General features: G+C 33.1%; 1 protein-coding gene across 2 annotated transcripts in view; it reads right to left on the bottom strand.

Moving 5' to 3' along the window:
* LOC126056877 (neural cell adhesion molecule 1) overlaps nt 1-10,915 on the bottom strand; it is a 293,596-nt gene extending 282,681 nt beyond the window's left edge. For both annotated transcript variants that reach the window (XR_010277933.1, XM_064042375.1), the window contains exon 1: nt 10,784-10,915. The gene's annotated coding sequence lies outside the window, so the exon portion shown is untranslated. The remainder of the gene's footprint in view (nt 1-10,783) is intronic.
* Between the last annotated feature and the right edge of the window lie 3,356 nt (nt 10,916-14,271).

Here is a 14,271-nt window from a genome sequence, read left to right as displayed (position 1 = left end):
CTTCCAGCGACCTTTATATTATAAATGCATTGCCTTAATAACTTCGTAAGTCAAGTCCACGCTGTCTTACCTTTTATAAGTCAAATGAAGAAAAACATTTTTTATGGAATCCTCAAAAACAAAAAAAAATTGCGCTTCCGACTGCTTGTTACTTTACAGCGCTATTTAAAACATTAACAATTATATATATAATCTATATGTATGTACACCCCAAACTGCCCGTTTTTCACTGTATTCTACAGATAAACTCCATCCAAAGGTTGTCTGGAAGAAATTGCTATTTAGCAATAAGACCGCCGATTGTACTGTGTTTTTGTATGTTGTGATGTCCTGTGTTGTATCTTGGTGTACAATAAAGAATAATCTATCTATCTATCTATCTAACTTTTTGTGTCCCAAAATTGAAAAATTTGCGCGCTCGCTTCGCTCGCGCTACTTTTTACACTTGCCTTGTTCTGTCTCGACTTTCATAACTTAAACCTAGCCAACAGTTTGAGCCTACAATGAATTGGACACATTTTTTAAAGTCCATTACCTACCTAAAAAAGTGCACTTCATTCGAACGTTCTTATTTACACTCCTTGTAACTACTGTAAGAACTTCAATACATAGTTGGCGCTTGGGTGATTACTGCACCCAGGCGCTACATGAGCTAGAGACGGCCCTGCCTGCCTGCTTGATAGCTTATTATTATATGGATGATAAAAGTGAAAATAAACATATGTAGGTAGGCGGGGCGGCATTTTTCAGATTTTGCCCCGCCTAATAAAAATTGAAGATCCGGGGCTGACTAAATCTATCCACCAGACCACTTCTTATACTAGTAATAAAAATGATCGGCTTTAGTTCTATGAGTGCTGTGCTGACACCTAAATATGTACTGTCAAAAAGCATCAAATAGAACCTAAAATCAATGTTTTAGGTTTTCCTTTTACACAATAACCTAAATAACAGCTATTCAGACTTTTTCAATAGTCTGTGGTCTAAATTAGGATGGGATATCAAGATACTTGACACAACGAAAATATGCAAATTTTCGAAAGAAACGAATCGGTAGGTAGCTAATACACGAACCTAACATAGTTCATACAGAAAGTGGCAAACATACCAAAAGCAGTAACTATGCCAATTGTAGGCGTTAAATTAACAGACAGTATCGAAAATTGTGCGCTAATTTAATTTTCGCTTCATGATTCATCAGTTTTAACTGTTACCTAACAAACTAGCTCGTTTAGGTACTCCTACGTATATTCTATAAAAGAAAGAGATGATTTTAGATAGAAAAGAGTTCGACTGTCAATATGCTTGAAATAGGTTAAGTCTGATCATGAATTTGTACAGTCGAAATCCTTATTTTTTATCAAAAAAAGTACTTCATATTATCAAAAACTTATAGCACCCGTAAAAACCGGCCAAAAGTTACACTATGTACACTTCCCTTAAATCGATCCATAGATAGGTAACTATCTACTTCATATCAAGACTCCTTCGAGAGAAAGGTCTAATGGTTCTTATCTATGTACAGTTCCAGCTATCATTTGCACATTTTTGACAGTCGTTAGTAGGAAATTGGGGAGAAAGAAAGTCTTACAACCAATGTAACCAAGGAGTTTAGTATTACCAGGTAACTGACTCAGGGAGGTCAGATAACCAGACCTACATAGGAATGTGTGAACTATTTTGTCACTGGTGTTATCACTCCGCATAACTTTGTGTTTAAATTAATTAATCAAATTATAACAGCAATTACTAGGTGGTATTTGGGATAGTAATATTTCATTGTCTTACTGATTAAGTGATACACTTATTGGTGCTAAAATTGGGGTAGCATAAAGACCAAAATTGAATAAAAATCATGTTCTTCAGCAAAGTTTTTGAAGTTCACATAATAATGTAGGTATAATACACGGGAAAATTCTAAAAAATATATTCAAAAAATTGTATTCTTCCTCGTCTTATATTAAGTACTTCAATAGCAAAACAGTTTGTTCAAATCCACTGGTTTCATAAGTTTTACGAAAACATTAAAAATAATACCTACTATGTATATGTACATAGGATCATTAATATATATTTATACCTACTTATCTATGTACAGTTTAGATATCTAAAGAACTGCATAAAACTTCACTCAAAGAAACAACTTTTACGTTATCAAACGCCCATTATAAAAGAGTTACAAAACACTGTTTGTCCGTATTAATTTCCAAACAGTTATAATATCGTTATTATGAAATACTACGACTTACGAGTCAGAGGTTATTAGCACAACTTTCTTGATAAAGTCTCCTCAATGCACACAATTTATTGCAACTTTATCTATTTTAGAAGAGAACTGTTGGGTTAAATTATCGTTTGCTCTTGGGTCGTTTTTTCTGTCTTTTAGTGTAGTTTTTTGTCGAATTACTAAATAGGCAACCTTTATACATAATATTCTGTGAGGCTTAAACTCTACCTTATAGTTTAATTTCTATCTTTATTTTTTTATTTGGTGATGCAAAGAGTGGTAAAAATATTAAAGCTGCTCATGAATGTGTTTATTACATTATTAGCCGATTTTTCAAATAATCAGTTAACTTTTATTTGAGGAGTAAATAATGGCAATTCAGACGAAAGTTATCTGACGATTGAAAAATCGGCCCTAGGGCGTTGTAACTTCTAACTTTGACATAATGAGGGGACCGGTTTCCAATTATTCAAATATCGAATTCCTAAAATTAGTTTTCTGACGTCTCAACACATTTCCAACACGCCAGCCCTAATTCTTATTTCAAAAACACAATCATCACCAAATTCAAAAATAGAACAAACATCTGCCCTCCATTCACTCCCATGCATAAAAACAAATACAATTTATATTTTGAATTTCGAACGTCGAACCCGAAATCGTTCAACTCATTCACCGACCAGTATTGAATATTGAGTGAACGGAATGGATTAGCATAACTGGTTTGGGTCTTGACTCTTGAAACATGGGTTCTTGTTGGACTCCTGTACCAACCATTTTATGGTGTGTTTATAGAAATTGGTATATGGAAAGTAGATTTTCAAAAGCAATTATGTTTTTCTACTACAAACTTAAATTGCTTATTTTAACGATTCGATTGTTTTTACTAATATCAGTATAATATTTTCATGTTTAATCCTTAGACATAGTTATTTTTATAAATTAAGGAAACCTGATGAATTTTATTTTTATATAATTTTTATGCGTGTGCAATTTTATCGTATTTTTCGCCAAAGAAATCTACTATACTTACTAGTACTTTTATCTTTCTTCAAATACGTATTACAGGTATATAAAAAAACTCCATGATTTTAAAATTGGTTTGTAAATTGTCCACCATATTCGAATACCAACGTTTAAAATGTTTCACGTTCTGGGCCACGGCAATTTTAATTAAAATACACGACAATACTCGATTTCTTCCCTGTATCGAGGTTACAAATGTTAATTAATTGTCAGTAATTATCATTTTCATTTAAAGAAAAAAACTCGTCTTGGATGTGTTAAGTTTCCTTCTTTGCTTATTTATTTAAAACTCGAATGCTTTTGGCAGTTACGACCAAAAATTATAGAGAGACTTTTAAGTATGAAGGAAGACTCCTCTGAAGTCTGTCATTTGACGTAGTAGTGTTTCGATAGTACCTACATTCTGACTATCATGAAGTTGTGAAGCAGCGAACTTCAGAGCAGCAAAGCTATTTGATGAAACTGTGCTAAAAGGCCTTTTCTCCGAGGGTGATGGAATAAACATTGATAACCATGCTTTCCCTAAAACCACATTTTCTCACGAATCTTTCCTTCAATGTTGAAAATACAATTTTAGCAATTTTTTGGTAGAGTTTCCTTAAGTTTCTTAATCCATCATATCTAGTATATCTCTGTACCTACAAATTAAAAAATCTCTCCCAACGCCTGTCCTGTCTGTCCGCGATAAACTCAAAAATTACTGCACCGATTTTCAAGCGGTTTTCAGCTCTCGATAGCGTGATTCTCGAGGAAAATCGAAATATATAATTTGTTAAGTTTTTGCATGTCACCGCTAGATTCTAAATACATATTTATTACTATTTACACTTTTAATAATCACTCTATGTTGCCAAGTGAACGAAAATAATATTAAACCCTACGTTAACATTATCAAAGTAATATGATATTGACATAAAACATACGGCCAACGTGTTTGCACACATTTGCAGATATCAATATTATACATATAAATATAGATAGATGTATAGATACGCATATTTGACGTAAGTACTTAACTATGATTTGAGTTGATGGATCGTGCGAATAGTTGCGATAAATATGATCCATTTGGTTTTTTTTTGTTAGTAGTTTTTAGTCTGTGGTTATTTAATACCATTTTTTATGGGTTTTACCGTATTACATACAGGACTAACTGTTTTCCCGCGGTTTCACCCGCGTCCCTATATATTTATATGTAGCCTATGTTCATATAGGTACCAAAATTCGGAAATGTGTTGTTTAGATTGAAAACCAAAATAGCAGTTGTATCATTTAAGTTTGACATTTCCTTTTGAAAGACACGATAGGTAGATGATATAAGCTTTTCTTAAAAATAATTTAAATTGGATAGGATTTATTATAAAAAATAGACCAAAAATTAATGTGGATGGTAGTAGGTAAACAAATAAAAGAGTCTGAAATGTCAGCCAGAACAATCTACAATTGAGATAGCTATAAATAAATATTATTTATTTCTTTTATAAATATCGTACCTAGATACCTATCTCGTCTAGGTAAATTAATTAATTTCATATTATGAACACATAATTTTAATGTAAAGGTAAACTTAATGTTTAAAAATCGATAAAAGGATTTCGATATTTTTTTACAAGTCATCTTCAATCCCGTTCTTAATTTAAAATACACCCAGCTGACGACCGTGGGATTTTAAACAGTTGCCAACCTTGAAAAAATAATTTTGCAAACATTAGGGGACGAGACAATACTGGTAACTTGAGAACAAAATACAAAAAAAAGTCAAAAGGTGTGAAGACTCTTTTCAAAAGGGGTGACATAGACCTTGAAAAAAACCGGTTAGTCTATGAATTTAAATTTCAATAGCATGAATCGTTTATAATGGGATTAATAAATAATTAATTGTAAAAACGTCACGTAATTTGGCGTATAATATTAAATTATGCAGGTTTATTTTTTGTTAGTGTCATTTTCTACGGTATTTTATCACGGTGAATGGTAATTTCTGTTATTGGAGAAGTGTGTTCGGAACGGCCATTTTTTTGCCATCATTTTTGGTACTTTGCGGTTTTAGTCTAGAGTTTCGGTTTTTTTAGGCATCACTAAAATATACATCATTTTACAATATTGCTTTGGCAGCAAAAGGTTCAGAGAGTCATAGACAAAGTCATTTTGGCTATACATTTTCAGCCACAGGAATGAGCGCTCATCTAACAAAGTTGTTGTATGCTATTTTAAATAGTTACTCATTTTAATACTAAAATACTAGGAACATTCAGTAATACTAACGACACTGCCCCTATGACCTAACGTGAGTGTTTGAAATAAAGCCAAGGTCAGGTAATCAGTCTTGACTTTACTCAAAAAAAATACATTTAAATCTTTTGTCACCATTTTCTAAAAATAAACCGTAAATATCACTTTGGAAATTACAATGTTTATGCAGAATTACTGTACTTACTGCAAGTCAACAAGTATTTTGTTTACATTTATTATCTGTATCCTTGACTTTTACGAGCCGCCATTTTTGTTATAGGTAACACCTAGAGTAGTGATGCGACTGTTTTATCGATAGATGAGAATTTGTTTTCTCTTTTTTTGTGTGTTTTTTTTTCTATATGTACTGGTCAATTTATTGTTACTTACGATAACTTTTTAATACTTAAGTGTTCAAGAGGACCCAAAATACTAGTAAAAATGTTTTTTTTTACTTTTTTTATTACCTATTATTGTGGAAAAAATTCTTTCGTTTTTTTCCATTGTAAAGCAGAAGTAATTTTGTTTACTTCACTGTAGGTAACTATTCGTTTTCGTCACTTATTTAATGTATGTGCATAATTACAAAAGACGAACGCGAATAAACGGAACTGTTTGCACAGATGCTATATTATTTTATTCTTTAACGTTTAAAATGTTAACCAAAGACATTCTCCATAGCTATTTCATAGCAACTTATAGATATTTACAGTACATATAAAAAACAATCCTAGTAAAAAAAAAGTTTTTATTACTATTCATTTTTACAGCAACTTATTGATTTTTTTTTTAAATAAGCAATCGTTAATACATACCTCTAAAATACTATTCTAAATCTCATTACATTAAATAGCTATTTTTTCCAACTGATTGTTTTTTTATTACATTAAAAAATCGTATCAAAAACAAAGTCGGTATTCATTTTGAAGTTTTGAACTTCAATAGATTACACTTTAATGTTAAGTCAATAAAAATAGATAAACCAAATAAAGGGTCAAAAGTCGCAATTATTGGTATAATGACACATGATTTTATTTTGACTAGTTACTACTGAGTGAGTTATAATCATTGAATTTCTTGATTTCAGTAGTTTTAGGTAGGTACCTACTGTATTTTTCAGTTGATAGAGTTCCAAAGGAAAAATCTTAGAAACCAAAAGCCTTCCTACATGTTCAAAAGTAGGTAAATGCTGGGTAGAATTGAGTGACCGAATTGACTTTCCTGATTTAAATAGGTATGCCTACTGAATTTTTATACCAAATGTACCTACTGTAGGAAAATTCCCCAAAAACAATTGCCTGCCTACGTGTTTCAATATGGTTATTTTATTATATTTTTCATATTTCATTTTCAGTTCAACTAGGATGTCCAAAATTACCTACTTTATTACTTTTTTAATTATTTACATATGTATAGGCACGCGTTTGACCACTATCTCACCTGATGTTTAGCGATGATGTGGTTGAAGGAAACCTATTCACTGTGTTTTTTGCAGGATATCATCATATGATCAGAGTATCAGATTCTTACTGACTAAATCCCTCCATGTTCCTTCTTAAGCCCTTCATGTACCTACCAGAGCCACGGTAACTCTTTCGAACCATCCCGCAGAAACTATTCACTCCTAACATGTATTTATGATGATTCTAACATATCTAATATTTAGTAAGTTATACAAACTCTATGCTAGTGACCTCAAAATGTTATCAGGATGTTATCTGACTGATAAAACTGTTGATAATAATCGATATGCCTGTAATACTACTAACCTATAGTTACAGCCTATTTATCGTTCCACTGCTGGGCACAGGCCTCCTCTCACACGGAGAAGGATTGAGCATTAATCACCACGCTTGCTCAATGCGGGTTGGTGATTTCAGACTATATAGTCCAGGTTTCCTCAAGATGTTTTCCTTCACCTTTTTATCAGCCATTGGTGTCTAAGATATACTTAGAAAGTACATACAAACTTAGAAAAGTTGCATTGGTACTTGCCTGACCTGGATTCGAACCCGCGCCCTCATACTCGAGAGGTTGGTTCTTTGCCCACTAGGCCACCACGACTTTTTTCCACCACGACTACCTATACTTGAGTCAAAACATCCTGTGGAGTTTTTAGTAGTTTGGCAATCATTAGAAATAATTAGATTCATCATTTGCCTTTTCCCAACTATATTGGGGTCCGCTTTCAGTCTATCCAGATGCTATGTACCAGTGTTATACAAGGAGCGACTGCCTATCTGATCTCCTCGACCCAGATATCCGGGCAACTCAATACGCCTTGGTAAGACTGGTTGTCAGACTTTCTGGTCACTGATACCGTGTATAGTTTCTGGTGTGGTAGTAAGTTCACCAGCGGTAAAAAATGAGGAGCAGATTTTAAGTACAATATAGATAGACTATAAAGACAACAATACGAAGTTATTGTCTGCTAACAAAAGCCTTACAAATTCCCAGAAAGTCAAATAGCTTTGCAATCGGTCCTTCTAAAACCAACAAGCGATTTATGTCAAACTATCGAATAATTTAAATTCCTCTGTTCTAGCCTTCAATTTAATACCTGTAGCTACTGTTAGTAAACGTATCCGAGTCTAGCAAACCAAGCATTAGTCATAGATAACAATCATTAGGATATATATATACAAGAAAATCCTGCAATTTCCTCGTGTAACTAGTATTTTTATCTTAAATCTTCTATTCTTAGATTTTATCTCAAATTTATGAACACCTACTGAGGATGTTAAAGATTTACACGCAATATTTTTAGGAAGATGAGACTCCAAAAGTACCAGGGTATCATAGCAAAGAGATGGTCTTATATATCTCAAGGTATAAGAGTAAGATCGTCAGCCAATGGTGATGATAATCCATGAACTGAGAATGCTAAGGAATTACAGACAATATTTTAAGGAGAAAGAGACTTGTGAAGTACTAGGGTTTCATAGCAGAGACAAAGTCTTATATCTGAAGGTACCAGAACAAGAAGAAAATTTAAAATTGTTGAGGAATCATGCGTATGATAGAGGACAATTAAATGAGCATCGCATTTCCAAAAATTAGGTTATGGCTAAAGAAAGGAGAAACTTTCATGACATCGACTATGAAATTTCAAAAATGGACGTAGCGACAGCCTAAAGACAGATCAGTTAAACAAATATTTATTACAAGAATATAAACCATATAAAATATGACGGAAATAGACGAATAGAATCTAAAACATCTTGTTGCTCTTGGCACTGATTCTGAATCATACTTAATAGCGGAAAATAATAAATAATTAATACAATTTTCTTAGTATCCAATTAAAGTCTTAGTAACCAATGAATATAGCAGAATCACAATATACAGATTGAAAAAAAAATATTATCGAGATGAAAGCAAAAAAAAACGGCACGATTTATATGTCACATTTATAGCACTGCAAATAAAGATTTTTCTAAATATACATTTTTGTGAAGAAAATAACAAAAACAGACGTTTTAGAAGTGGGACGCTTGACAGCTAGATAGGTCAACGACATCGGACGCAGAACGTGGAAACTTCTTGGTGAATGCGTAATTTATAGCTTCATTTGACGCCTTTAGTTTATTTTAAGGAGCAGGATATGTTTGTCCTCCTTATAATTTTAGTTATATATATTTTTTCTAATATGTATCTAACTTCTTATCTTCCCAGTCACAAGTTTCATCCTTCAATCACATCTTTATTAAGACAGCTCTTTTGATACGTCAAGCTTGTTGCACGGTTCCAAAGAGTGAGTCTCATGGATACTCTATTCGAAAAAGAACAACAATTGTGTACAGTAGTTTTTAAGCTCTTGAAAGTCTCCATTGACCCAAAATAATGAAAAATTACAAGAACAACAAATACAATGTATGCAAAGCTGAAATTACTAAATCTTCACAAAAACCCACGTTAAACATTGCGCAAACTTACTATAACTAGGTTGAACAGAAGTCGAGTAAAATGTTGACCATTCTAGCCTTTATCTGATAAAGAATTCATTCCTATCGTATTTACTACTTACTATGTAACAAAGTTGCGTAAGAAAGTCATAAAATTCATAGACCAAACGTTCATAGATAAACCACAGTCGGATGTGACATTTATGTATTAAAACCTCGTTATATCTTGAAATTCCAAAGACAAGGTATTAAGCAATAGTTGCTTAAACTATCGTTGGTCTGAATCAGGAATAAGCTAGGTACTTATTTTAAGTAAAAACTTCATGACTAAAATAATTTTCTACAATTTGTAACTGACAAAAACTTTGTGCAAGAAATATATTGTTTTTAGTTTAATTTATCATCAAAAAGACCTTCAAGTTAACTGCTTCTAACAGAGAGCTAACTTTATGTTCGCACCTTTTGCTACTTAAGCCGACACAAAAGTTGTGGTTATAACAAAATTAGTTACTAGTGTTGCTAAAAAAATAAAACTAAATGAGGATATTCCTTGACATTGATTTATGAGAATCATCATCATCATCATCTAACGTTGGCTTCCTTCAAGGAACGCCATCCATCCTGGTCATAAGCATTTCGCATCCATCCATTGCCATTATGAGAATAATAGTTAAATTCGAAGGCAGCAAAAAGTTCTTAAAGTCTCAAAGTTACGGTAAACTAGCCAGAAATAATTACCAAAAAAACAAACATTATTCTTCAAGGCAAAACTCGATAATGATACTCCAAAAAAAAATGATACAACATAATCTTTTACCGATAAAAAATTACATATCGATTAATATATTATTATATCTAAGATAGCGTATCTATTTTCGCAAATTCATTTGAATATCTTAATATGTTTATCGGTTTCCATCCAAAATTGTTTAAAAAATAATAGTAAGCTGTCAAAGTATTTGACATTTCAAACACTAAGTAATGTCACAAGGTCGTCGTGAATGAATAACAAATACACATTTATCTCAGAGAGAAAGTAGACTTAGAATAAAATATTAGGTACGCAGCCAACAGCTAAGTCTAAAATAACCCCTTACCGCTCCACAGTTATTTTCGTTTTCGCTATAATAAACAAGTCAGACACAAAACGATTGAACATTTATTCCGAAATAACTTGGAACGAAATGCACCGCAATTTTTTTTTGTATTTTTTTTTCACTGTCACGTCACTAAAATTTGAATATCGAATGCAGATTTGACACTTCCACACAGATTATGAATAAAAAAAAAATTTTTTTTTTTTGCACAAAAAATATACGGGAACGTGCGCAATTTTTTACGTGTTTTTTCTTGTGTTAGAATAGTTGTGAAGTTTATTCGTTTGGCGACATACCGTGTGTTATCGTTCTACGCGACTTCACTGCCGCGCTCTCGGGCTCAACTGAAGAGAAGCGGCAATACAAACTTATTTTTCCTACACTGTGAACGCGCTTCGAATCTTCTGTGAGGCTTGACAGTGTGCGTGCGTAGTGACGTGGGGATGTCGATAGTTTATCGTACTCGATGGTTTTGTGTAATATTTATGTTGTAAAAAAATATTTCTAATTAATAAAGTCATGCATTTCTACAGATATAAGAGAAATGATTTAATTTCGTCTTGCGACATAACATTATTCTCAGGCATATCGTTTTTCATGCAATCCGTTCATAATTTACTTTCTACGTACGCTTATTTTCCTTTCCGTAGGTATTCGCACTTATAACAATTTCATTCTTACGTATCATTCCTCTGCTTCATATTTATGAATAACCGTGACAACTTGTTTCAACGCAAAGTCAAAATTAAGTCAAAAAATGAAATAAATACCACTACTCTAACGCCCTAAGGCGTTAAGTCCACCGTTCTCTACCAGTCTACCAGTCAGTTGTACAATGTGCAAAAAGTTTAAATACATAAATAATTAAATTAATTAAATAACTTTAATCATTTATTTCATTTAGGCCTCTACAAGCACTTATGAACGTCAAAAATATAAATTAGTTAGATTCAAGTTATTTTCATCTCCGGTGTCATTTTAAAATATTCTTCACTAGCCGTTTTCCCGCGGTTTCACCCGCGTCCGTGCGAGCTACTGCCTGCACCGGGGTAAAATATAGCCTATGTTATAATATAGCAGCAGCGCATAGTATAGCTTTCTAATGGTGAAAGAATATTTAGAATCGGTCCAGTAGTTTTGAGTTTATCCATTACAACCAAACAAACAAAGTTTTCCTCTTTATAATATTATCTATATTTCTATGCCTTAATTAATTAACCATTCGCGTACCTACATAAACAATAGGAAAATAATGTACAAAAAAATATATCGATACTTTCAACAAAAAAATTAAATCAATTTCTTTATCGATACAAAACCAACGCCCATCACTACACAGTAACAGTATCCTACATTCACGTACACACTCACACTAATTTAAAAGCTGTATGTAGCTTTACGCACACATTGACGCAGAGAGCTTAAAGCTTTCATGACATCTCCATTCAAAAATGAACTTTATTTTGCTTGAAATAAGGTCGAATTTCCTCTGATATTGTAAAAGTTAGTGATGCACTACAGATTCGAAATACCAAAATACAAAATGAAAACGTTCTGCTTGTTTTCTTTTATGTTTTGTTTTCATATCTCGTTTAGCAATTATGAAAAGATTTGTCTGTCTGTCCGAGTTCGAGAGTTATAAGTTGAATACTAAGTTTTGAAACGATGGTCAAGTGAAGGAAGATTTATAGTTACTGGGGCTGCGGGTTTGTTCGAAAGAGTTACCGCGGCCCTGATACATAAAGGGCTTAAGAAGGAACATGATGGTTTTCAGTCAGTAAGAGTCTGATACTCCCTCACGCTGCTAACCCACAGGTGGACGGGTCATTTGATAATATGACAACGAAAAAAAAATAGTAACATGGAAACATATACTTGAAAGATGTGCACATAAGACGAAAAACAACTAAATTGGCAAAAACAATGATTTTTGAGACTTATATTATTGTTTTAATAAACTACATAACCAACATTAAACAATAATCTGCATTATATGTAGACTTAAACTAACCCATGAGCAAGTGTCATCCGATTCTAGTGTAGCTTTTCAAACGAGAAAGAATTTTTCAAATCAGTTCAGTAGTTTTGGAGTTTTGCTTGCAATCAATAAAACAAACAATAAAAAAAACTCTTCATAATAGTGACTAGTTTAGTTTAGATTTCGCAAAGATAATAAAATGCCATCCGCAAATCATTAAGCTTTGCTCTGCGCGGGCGCAGGTGGGTTACCTTTCCTAGTAAGTCGTCAGTACAATGATAGCCGTCACAGGTGTCGGACTATTTCCTGACGCCTCTGTGATCTGAATACTTAATTAATTTAAACTATCTATGATAGTAGCAGCAAAACAGAAAGACCAGTTGCCAAAAAATATTTGATGCTGTTAATATTATAAATATAAAGTTAGTATGAATGGGTTTATAAATCTTTTACGTGAAAATGCTGTATGTAATGTATTTTGATTAAACTTGACAGTCATATAGTTTATGAGTTAGGATATCCTACTGCTTTTGACCACGTGATGAGACTCAAGTCGCGACAATTAAAAAAACCTTTCCCTTAACAAGGCTAGTTAAATCAGAACTTAATCATTACTTTCAATTTGTTAGAAATAAGCTAGTAAGATGACTATTCAGTCTAAAAAGTCAACATGCAAATTCAATAACGTTTATTTTTATTTAATGTAACAACAAAAATACAAATTACTCAAGAAATTAGAAATAGGGACATTAGTCGCCATCACCGACAATTTTAGAAAATATATTTTCGTTGCTGACTGTACCATCTTACGCGATTTTCCTCCTATATATTTTAAAAGGCGGTGACCACAATAAAAGTAATAAGTACACATTGGTGACATCATACTTTTTTATTGTTTATTTTCTTAGATCATCGCTTACAATATAATAATAACATTTTGCAATAATTTTCTCGTATAAGACTATGTTTCAACCAGTTGTTGCTTACTTCTACCGTAGTAACTATTGTATAATCTGTGCTTCTACGCTTACATTTCCCGAAGAAAGTCTTACTAAGGGGTATCGGGTTGCCCGGGTAACTGGGTTGATGGTCAAATAGGCAGTCGCTCCTTGTAAAGCACTGGTACTCAGCTGCATCCGGTTAGACTGGAAGCCGACCCCAACATAGTTGGGAAATAACTAGGCAGATGATATTTGCCGAAGAAAAATGCATGAAGGAGTTTCGTTGGAAAACCTGAACTTCTGTCTGTCTGAAATCACATGTGGTGATTAATGCTCAATCCTTCTCTTTGCCTGAAGCATAGGTTCTACCTAGTTCAGGCAAATTATATATCAGCACTTATTTAGAACTAGCTTCGGCCCGCGCCTTCGCCCGCATAGTGTTCGGTTGTGTCGCGTTTCCAGGAGAATTCTTCAAAAGTCCGGGATAAAAACTATCCTATGTTCTTTGTCAAGGTCAACTCTATCTCTGTACCAAATTTTATTAAAATCGGTTCGTAATTTTATTAAAAGCGTAACTGACAGACAGACAGACAGACAGAGTTACTTTCGCATTTACAATATTAGTAGGGAAGCAGGGATTATTCAGAAGATTTTTGTGCAGCAGAACTCGAACTTGTCACAGGCACAAAGACAAACAATCAAACCCTCAACCTATTAAAAAACCTATTCCTGAATGAGAAAAGCTTACTCATACTGCATCTTGGAACCCGATCACGTGTGACCACAGGGCTGATCACACAATGTTAATACCTAACGGTGACATAACTAGATCCTTTGTTCCCGTAAGAGGTGCAAGGCTGATTCA

This window comes from Helicoverpa armigera, chromosome 28 (assembly GCF_030705265.1).
Source record: "Helicoverpa armigera isolate CAAS_96S chromosome 28, ASM3070526v1, whole genome shotgun sequence".
Taxonomy (NCBI): domain Eukaryota; kingdom Metazoa; phylum Arthropoda; class Insecta; order Lepidoptera; family Noctuidae; genus Helicoverpa; species Helicoverpa armigera.
Note: the sequence above shows the minus strand (reverse complement) of the source record. Positions and strands in the feature narration are given on the sequence as shown.